This window comes from Trichechus manatus, unplaced genomic scaffold, assembly GCF_000243295.1.
Source record: "Trichechus manatus latirostris isolate Lorelei unplaced genomic scaffold, TriManLat1.0 scaffold00097, whole genome shotgun sequence".
Lineage (NCBI taxonomy): Eukaryota > Metazoa > Chordata > Mammalia > Sirenia > Trichechidae > Trichechus > Trichechus manatus.
Window position 1 is genome coordinate 5,420,626 of NW_004444033.1, and position 9,465 is coordinate 5,430,090.

The 9,465-nt window shown below is 42.0% G+C and overlaps 1 long non-coding RNA gene across 4 annotated transcripts in view; it reads right to left on the reverse strand.

The window, feature by feature from the left end:
* Positions 1 to 9,465, reverse strand: part of LOC111821680 (uncharacterized) — an 81,355-nt gene that overhangs the window by 36,587 nt on the left and 35,303 nt on the right. For 2 of the 4 annotated variants that reach the window (XR_002825021.1, XR_002825022.1), the window contains exon 3: positions 3,590 to 4,980. This is a non-coding gene — a long non-coding RNA (uncharacterized LOC111821680). Of the gene's footprint in view, positions 1 to 2,466; positions 4,981 to 9,465 lie in introns of those variants that run through there. The other 2 variants (XR_002825019.1, XR_002825020.1) reach the window with 2 other exon arrangements.

The window sequence follows — 9,465 nt, forward strand, 5'->3', positions numbered from 1 at the left end:
ATAAATTTAAAGTTTCTGTATCTCAAAAAAAATCATAAGTAAAATTAAAAGTCAAAGAAGCTAGGAAAAATACTGGCTTCCAATATCACACACAGGCATAAAGGAGACCTTACAACCAGATTATAGACACAGTCCCACCCCAACAGAAAAGTTGATAATGGACATAAACAGAATATTAACAAAAGAAAACAACAGGCTAATGATAAATAGATGGAAAAAAAAATCAACTTTACTGATAGCAATAAAAGAATGCTACATGCCTGGAACAGAGTGGGTATTCATTAAATAGCTGTTGAATGAGTGAACCAAGAATAATGCAACATTTTTGTCTAAAAAATTGGTAAAGATTAAAAAAAGATGACACTGCTGTTGAAAATACAGGGAGACAGGTATTTCCATACATTGCTAGAATGTGCGTAACTTGGTGTAAGCTTTCTGGGAAACAATTTGGCAAAGTGTATCAAGAACCTTGGAGTCCCTGGGTGGTACGAACAGGTGGTCGTTGGCTAACTGAAAGTTTGGAGGTTCCAGCCCAACCAGAGGTTCCTTGGAAGAAAGACATGATGTTCTGCTTCTGAAAGGTCACAGCCTTGAAAACCCTATGAAGCAGTTCTACTCTGCACACATGGAGTCACTATGAGTCAGAACTGACTCAACGGCAACTGGTTAATCTCTCTTGAACCCATTACTGTCTATTTCCTCCTAATTTCTCCAATGCATTACCAAAGCAGCTTTCCACTGCTCTCCTTGCCTTGCCAGACCTGTCCTCTCTTCCTCTCCCCCACGACTCATTCTCTTTACTGCAGCCTGGGTGATCTTCCTGAAGTATGCACCTGGCCATGTCACTCTCCCAGGTAGAACCCTTTAGGCAAACATGGCAGGGCAAACCAGACCCAGTGTTATCAATAACTCTTTCAGCTTATCTTCTCTCATGCTTCCTTTCCCCACACCCTCCACCACACCCCTCCGATGACTGAGCCTCTGCATACGCCCTTCCTTCTGCCTGAACCCTCACCACCACGCTTGCCTCCTTCATCTGGCTACCTCCTTGGAGACTGTTCTTTAAGATTCAATTCAGAGATCACCTCCATCAGGAGCCTTGTGAGTGGAGGCTAAGAATTACAAGCTCCAAGGCACCTGTTTCTATGCGACCACAGCACTAATCAGACACCGTGATTCTGTTTTTGCATCTCCGCCTCCTCTGCCAGACCATGGACCCCTAGCAAGGCAGGACCCCAGCAAATGTTTGCTAAATGAATGAATAAACGGCTCCATCACCTAGAACAGAGTTACCAAGTTTATCTTGAAAGAGGTACCAACACAAGATTTCATAACTTTCCTCGGCTAACCACTCAACTATTTTATCAATTGGCATTTGAGTCCTTCTCATCTATTAATCAGCCAACATGTTTATCTATTATATCCCTTATGTTCTGATAGTATCTCTCTGGTTTTATTTGAATCTCTTTAGTCCTGCTGGGTGTATCACAGAAGCGTCACTAACATTCCTGAACACCAAGGGCACTTACAGCACTCCAATTTATTGAATGTAGGCAACATGCTGGGCGCCAGGAGTGCAGGGAGAGATCAGACAGTCCTTAATGACTATTAGTAGCAAGAAATTCTCCAGTCTTTTTCGGAACTAAAACCCTCCATTACTTTATCCTTTCGTAGAAGGGTGTGTGATTTCTGCTGCTTGTATGTGAGCCTTTACCAGTGCAAAATCTTTTTTCAAGCATGACTCAAACTTGGGCACAATGAAGAGTCTGACTAATGTCAAGTCTTATTTTCATGCTCTTTTATGTTATTCTCTTTTTAATACACCCAAGAACTGTGTCTATTTTTTCCACGACAGTCTTGCGGCATTGACTTAAATTTAGTTTATGGGCAGTAAGTGCTACATTTTTTTTTAAACTGTGTTTCTTTTGTACTCGACTAAACTATCTTGTGTCTACCTTCACCAAATTTCTCAGCTAATGTAAGATCATTTTTCTGGTTTGTTACAACTGTTATGAATTACATTCCTGGAATTTAGAAAATTCCAACCCTACTTAATTTGGTAACATACGCAATAGGAAAAAAAGAAAAAGAAACAGTTATACACTGCACAAAAGACAGAGGCAAAAATATGTATAAGGAAAACTCTCTCTGATTGTTTAACCTCGAGTCTTTAACTCTCTACCTGAATTCACAACGTACTTTACACACATACATGATTAATGTTTAGGGATTCTGGGGTATCAGTTTGAAGGTTCTGATACTATTAACCACTTTTTAAAAACTATTTTTGAATATGGGGGCCCTGGTTGCTCAGTGGTTAAAGCAATCGACTGCTAACCAAAAGGTTGAGGGTTCGAAACCACCAGCGGCTCCGTGGGAGGAAGATGTGGCAGGAGTCCGCTTCCATAAAGATTTACAGACTTGGAAACCCTATAGGGTCGCTATAAATTGGGATCGACTTGACGGCAGTGGCTCTGGCTTTTTGTTTTTTTTAGTATTAGTCACATATTCTCTCCACCCTTTCTCCTTTTCTCAGGCTTTGCACACCCGCCTAGCAACCACGGACAGTGACTTGTTTCTGACCTGGAGGTGTCCTCTTTTTAATAATCATGTTTACTGGGAAGCTAAGCAATGGTGGGATCATGGTCAAGTCTCCCTCTGAGGCCAGCATCCTTGACCTGGGGGCATGGATGAGCTTTACTGGGTCTGGGAATGCCCTGAAAATGCAGGTGAGTGTTTGTGTATGGGGGTGTTTTTTAGAAAAATGACTCATGGCCTCCATCATAATCTCAAAGGATCTAACGCTTTGGAAGGTTAAGAACTCTAAGGCATTTGGACATAGAACAGAAAACTGAATAAACAGCATCAGCGGGATAGATTCAACTTTCTACTCAGCCACCTCCGAAGAGAATAAGAAATTCTATAACTGCTATACATCAAGCATGTGTTGCATTAATGAAGAACATAATCTAAGGGTATGATTTTTTTTGGGGGGGTCCAGCATATATGAAATTATACAGAAATAATTATCTAACACTTGAAAACTCAAGGCTCTCTTTTCTCTGTTTCTGCTTTTATCCAAATTCAACATACTTGCTTTGTCTTCTGGTACTTTTTTGTTTACGTGGTAACATTTAGTTCAAAACCAAAACATCATGAATCACAAGTTCCTCTGCACATAAATATTACGTTACTAGTTAAAAACACACGCCTCTTTCATTAACGGGTAGCAATTATATTATTTTTGCTACACGTTATCTTTCATACTTGCATTTAAAATAACATTACAAAAAAATCGTTGAATATAACTACGTCAAAATCAAAACTGCCTTCACGTCAATAGGCTGCAAAAATCTATCAAAATATATCTTAATCCTTAACTTTCATTGTTGTCTACAGGTTATGTTATCTTTTATAATGATCACACCCAGAACATTTTCTACAGGTAAATACAAAATGAATTAAAAACGTATCAGAAAGAAAAAAAAAACAACAGTTCTTTAAAGCGTTTCCTTTTATGAAATGCCGTTTAGGAATTTAGAAAGCAGAAAACTAGTAAAAATGAGAAACTGTTGTCATACAAACTCACCATTGAACAGTCGGTCACACAGAGGGCCCCAAGTGCAGGCTGGACTTATCCTGAAAGCAAAGAATTGAATTCCATTAGGAGACTGGGCAAGTAGAAGTAACAAGTGCCAACACCACCTTTCTCCAGCTCATCTTATTTGCAGGCACACCGATTTTGGAATCCTCCAGGGCTAATAATGAAAACCACACCAGGCTGTTTTCCTAATTCCCGAGAAATGAGTCAGTAGGTCAAATAACTTATCCACTGGAAGGAGAACAATTCCTTCAACTACACTCACTGCTTCCAGTAATCCGGTTCCCTGTCCATGCCCCTTGGATAAAAGTGCTACTGATAATCCATCAAAAATTCACTGCATTTTAAATGAGACACACTGCAGGTATTGCCAGAAAGTTAGTCTTCTTCATCGAACAGTTTCACCACGTGAATACCCAGGAAGAAAGAAGCCCAGTTAGAACAACATAGGGATGAAGTCTCTTCATTTATAAAGAGTTGGCATGACTTTCTCTGTTGAGACCATCTATTCATTTATTTCCTTCACACGAGAGTAGCGAGTGATACTTAAAATGTATTTAAAAAAAAAAGCAGTGACTGTACCTCTTAAAAGTCCCCCACAAACTGCTTCCTTCTGTAAAATACTCTTTTCTCCTCAAAAGGACAAATATACTCAAAAGATTCTATGATTATTCAGTTAATCCATGTTCTTAAAAACCCTTCACAGACTTCTGTGAATCCTATGTTTCCACCCATTAATCATATAAAATAAAAGTATTTAAGAGCTGCTCGAAGTCCTTAAAATTCATGATTCAAGATGATGAACACCGGTTTAGTAATAATCTTCTGAAACTACCACGTACTCACCGCAGAGAACACTTCTTGTAGTTAGCGATCTTTTGCAGGTGAAATCACCAGCTACTGGCTATGAATCCATGCTTCCAAGAACTCATACATCCAGGCATATATATGGACATGTGTCTCTAAATACAGGCACATAAGATCTGCAGTGACAGTTCTTCGGTAGGAGACAGGAGATACTTTTGCTTTCTGTATTGATAAGACTTTTTTCCTTTTTAAAGAGAAGGTTTCGTTTTGATCTTGAGAAATTCTGTCTGATAAAACCACCAACTGAAAACCTGCCATTATAAGCGGAGGGATTTCACAACGTTCATTCCAAAAAACCGTGGCTATTCATTTCTGGAAGTGATTCATTGCAGAAGAATCGTTGTTGGGGGTGGAGGAGCACTCATTTTTGGAAGACAGCGTACCCTCTGAGAAGCAGGCAGAAACCTCGGGGATGGCGGCCACGTGCCTTGCTGACCTCCACCACGGCTCCCTGAATCACCGGACCGCAAGATGACACGCAGTGACCAATTTCCTCTCACGGCTCTCTCGGTCTATAGAAAAACCCTTTGGTTACACACCCTCATTTAATCCTCGGCTCTGCTGGAAATTTTCAAAGAAACCCGGGAGGGCTGCAGCAGCCGCTCTCTTCACCTGTCAACGCTCAGTTGCTGGTGAGTAACCAGCATATGGGTATTCACTTCCTGTGACTATTTCTAAAAGAGCTTATGATATTTCCTTAAAACAAGGAGGGGGCTGGGGGAAGCTCTCAGGAAGGAGAAGTAACTCCAACAAGCAAGGCTCAAAGCATGCAACGTGATCACTGTTTACCAGCCATGCCTAATTTTAATTTGGTTTCTCAACCCCTGTGTAATTAACACAGCCAAGAGAGAACAGCATCAGGAGAGAGAAAAAAGAAAAAGAGACACATTTCACAAATGCTTAGGCCTTCAGTGTGCGTGACCAGAAAAGTAATTTTAAGATTCAGGCGAACTAATCTGAGGCTGGTGAGAGCATTAACCCTTCAAGGAAAGGGAGACAAGTTATTTTCGCTTGTCCCTAAATTTCAAATACGGACATTACTTTCCCTACCAGGCACTGAAACACCGAGAGAGACAGCCTCTGGGTGCTGTCTCCTTGTGTGTGAGAAGAACGAACCTTCTCAGATTTGCCTGAGTCAGGGGCAGAACAAAACTGATTTGTAAGAGCGGGTTACATTAGCAGGGCGGCCCACGTGCTTGTCACACCAGAGCACTCTTTGAAGGTGGCCAGTGAGGGCTCAGATATGACAGCTTGTTATTTCTCTTGGCTTTACCCAAACCTGATCATCCACATCACAGAGAACGGTACGATTTCTTGACAACAGGGTAAAATGAGGAAGAAAAATTGCTTTAACCCCACTTTAGAGAGTATCAATGGTGACAGCGTTTATCTCCTGGAGACACTAGCAGACATTGTGCTAAACAAGCAGTATTAAAACCACCACCACCCGTCCTTTCTTTGTTAATGTGTTTCCATCCTGGCTGGGAATGGGGGGCGGGGTATGGAGGTAGTGGGAGGAAAACACAAGCGGCTACTTAAACGGGAACTGAAGAATACAAATAAATAAAAACAAGTGCAAGCAAATAGTTACTGCACAGTACCTTTAAGCCCTCAGCTCAAAGCTGGTGACACTGCCACTTTAACCTCAACACCCGTGTTTCTCATTTTTGGGTACTCGGAACAAACATGAAGAATGTATCAAAAGAATTAATGAAACTATCTGTATTTTATACTTTGGAAGAAAATTTTCACTAATGTGATATGTTTTTATAATTTTTACCAAACTGCTATTTAAAGAAAAGTAGAGTATGGAAACCATTTGCATGATATGACTATAATGTTCAGATTGAAGATGAGTAAAAACAGCACCTATACCTGGGGTTAAGAATTTAATTCAAACCAACTACACTATACAATAGTCACCCTCTCTCTGTCACCTGAGAACTGATGTTATTGTGTGCTGTGGAGTTGATTCTGACTCATAGCGACCCTATGGGACAGAGGAGAACTGCTCCAAAGGGTTTCGTAGGCTGTAATCTTTATGGGAGCAGATTGCTAGGTCTTTCTCCTACAGAGCAGCTGGTAGAGTTTGAACCGCCGACCTTTTGGTTTGCAATTGAGTGCTTTAACCACCGTGCCACCAGGGCTCCCTTGAGAGCTGACAGATCTCCTCAATAAAAAGAGGAGGAATACTCTGTAGCATGTCAACACAACAGGAACCCTTTACATGGAGAATAACTGTAAATGTCTACAATTGAAAAGAATCCTACTGCTACAGAGCTCGGTAGAAGAGAAAGCAGTTGTCAGAGGCCTGACCAGGGCTCAAGCATTGGAACAGCTCATTTCTCCCCTTCCTGAGAAGGATGCGCCCCTCCCATGGGCCATGCACACAGGCGTAGGCGCAGCTCTCCCTGCTTCTGTGCAGTTAGTTCCCGTTTCAGACTGGGCTTCACAGGGAAGTTCCTCTAAGTCCTGGGTGGCCAGTGCAGAGGTGTTGAAAAGAGAAAGGAAAAGTGGAGTACAACAAAAATTAACAACATGAGACCCATGTTGGGGGGAAGCATGGAGACGGGGAACCAAGAAGCTGCTGCCCTTTAGGAACTCCTGCTAATTTGGGGCGGGAGGGGGGTGATTTCTCCATCTGGGTCTTTACAATGCAGGTATTGCTGTAATTGCCGATGCTGTGGACGTGGTTCAAGTGTTACAGAGTCCAGGTTTACAGAGTCAGTTTATGCTCGCCAGAGCTCTGGGCCCACCCTCCCCAAACAAAATTAACCCTGAGACAAATGTTCCTTACGTCTAACCTTTACTCCAAGTTTTCTGTGATCAACGCGGAGTGCTCGCTTTAGCGGCACTCTTACAGAAAGGAGAAAGAGTGGCATCACGTGGGAAGCAGTGGCCGGCCAGGTGTCAGACAGCCTGTGTTTGAGTCCTGGCTCATCCTTTTGCTGTGATTTGCTCATGTGCAGATCATCCAACTTCTTTAACCCTTTGGTGACCTAATTATTTTCTGCTTTGGATTTTTTGCTGATACCATGTATTTTCATTACTGGAAGCATGCTGAATCATTGAGTGTGTCTGAATTTTGGGTAGGTAGCATGGATTTATTTTTTCTTGCCCCCTCCCACAAACCTACCCTCAGTGTTTAGTGGGACATGTGAAGTACCACTAATGACACCCCAGAGCCCTCACTGGGGTCTACTGGTACATACGTGTAACAAATAAAAATTGTCAAGATTTCTATTTTTCCTACCAAAAATTCAGACACCTCATACAATACCCTGTAAAAACAGTAGTTTGCAGCACGTGTCCATTTCTTCTCTTTCAAACAGTCATAAAGGCCCCTGTCCTGTGGCAGCATAGACTGTCAGTGGTACAGCAGGTTCCCAACAAACCCCAGAGGCTAAAAAATTTCATGGTTGCTCTATGTACCACTGGGCACAAGAGGGTTTTTTTTTTTTTTAATTTCTTTTTTTTTTAATTGACGTAATTAAATGAAGTTTACATTTCAAGTTAGTCTCCCATACAGAATTTTTTTTTTAACATACGTTGTTACGAGACCCCAACTACTCACCCCATTCTGCGACAGCACACTCCTCCCCTCCGCCCGATTCCCCATGAACATTCAACCAGCTCCTAACTCTCTCTGCCTTCCCCTCTCACCTCTGGACAGAAGCCGCCCCTTTGGTCTCTTATATCTACTTGTCTAAGAGGCACATTCTTCACGAGTATCACTTTATGTCCCACAGTCCAGTCCAATCCCTGTCTGAAGAGTTGGCCTCGGAAACTGTTTTAGTTCTGCGGTGATGGACAGACCAGGGGCCACGCTGTCCGGGGCGCCTCCAGTCTCAGTCAGACCATTAAGTCTGGTCTTCTTACTAATATTTGAGTTATGCATCCCATCGTTCTACTGCTCCATCAGGGACCCTCTGTTGTGTTCCCTGTCAGGACGTTCATTGGTGGTAGCCCAGCACCATCTAGTTCTTCTGGTCTCAGACTGATGAAGTCTCTGGTTTATGTGGCCCATTCTGTCTCTTGGGCCAATACTTTCCTTGCGTCTTTGGTGTTCTTCCTTCTCCTTTACTCCAAGTGGTTGGGACCAACTGATGCATCTTAGATGGCCACTTGCAAGCTTTTAAGACCCCAGACGCCACTCACCAAAGTAGGATACAGAACATTTTCTTAATAAAGTTTGTTATGCCAATTGACATACATGTCCCCTGAAAGCATAGCCCCCAGACCCCGCATCCCTGTTACTCTGTCTCTCAAAGTATTTGATTGTATTGAGGAAACTTCTTAGCTTTGGTTTAGTCCAATTGTGCTGGCTTCCCGTGTGCTGTCCTTCCCTTCACCTAAGATCATTCTTATCTACTATCTAGTTAGTGAATAACCCTCACCCTCCCTCCTCACCCCCATAACCATCGAAGAATCTTTTCTTCTGTGTTTAAACCTTTTCTTGAGTTCTTTTAATAGTGGTCTTATACAGTATTTGTCCTTCTGTGCCTGACTAAATTCACTCAGCATAATAAATTCCAGCTTCCATCAAGTTATACGATGTTTCACAGCTTCATCATTGTTCTTTATCGTTGTGTAATATTCCATTGTGTGGATATACCATAGTTTGTTTATCCATTCATCCATTGATGGGCACTTGGGTTGCTTCCATCCTTTGGCTATTGTGAACAGTGCTGCGATGAACATGGGTGTGCATGTATCTACTCGTGTGACGGCTCTTGCTTCTATAGGATATATTCCAAGGAGGGGGATAGCTGGATCGTATGGTACTTCTATTTCTAGCTTTTTAAGGAAGCGCCAAATCGATTTCCAAAGTGGTTGGACCATTTTACATTCCCACCAACAGCGTATAAGTGTTCCAGTCTCTCCACAACCTCTCCAGCATTTGTTATTTTGTGTTTTATGGATTAATGCTAGCCTTGTTGGGGTGAGATGATTTCTCATTGTAGTTTTGATCTGCATTTCTCTGATGGCTAATGATC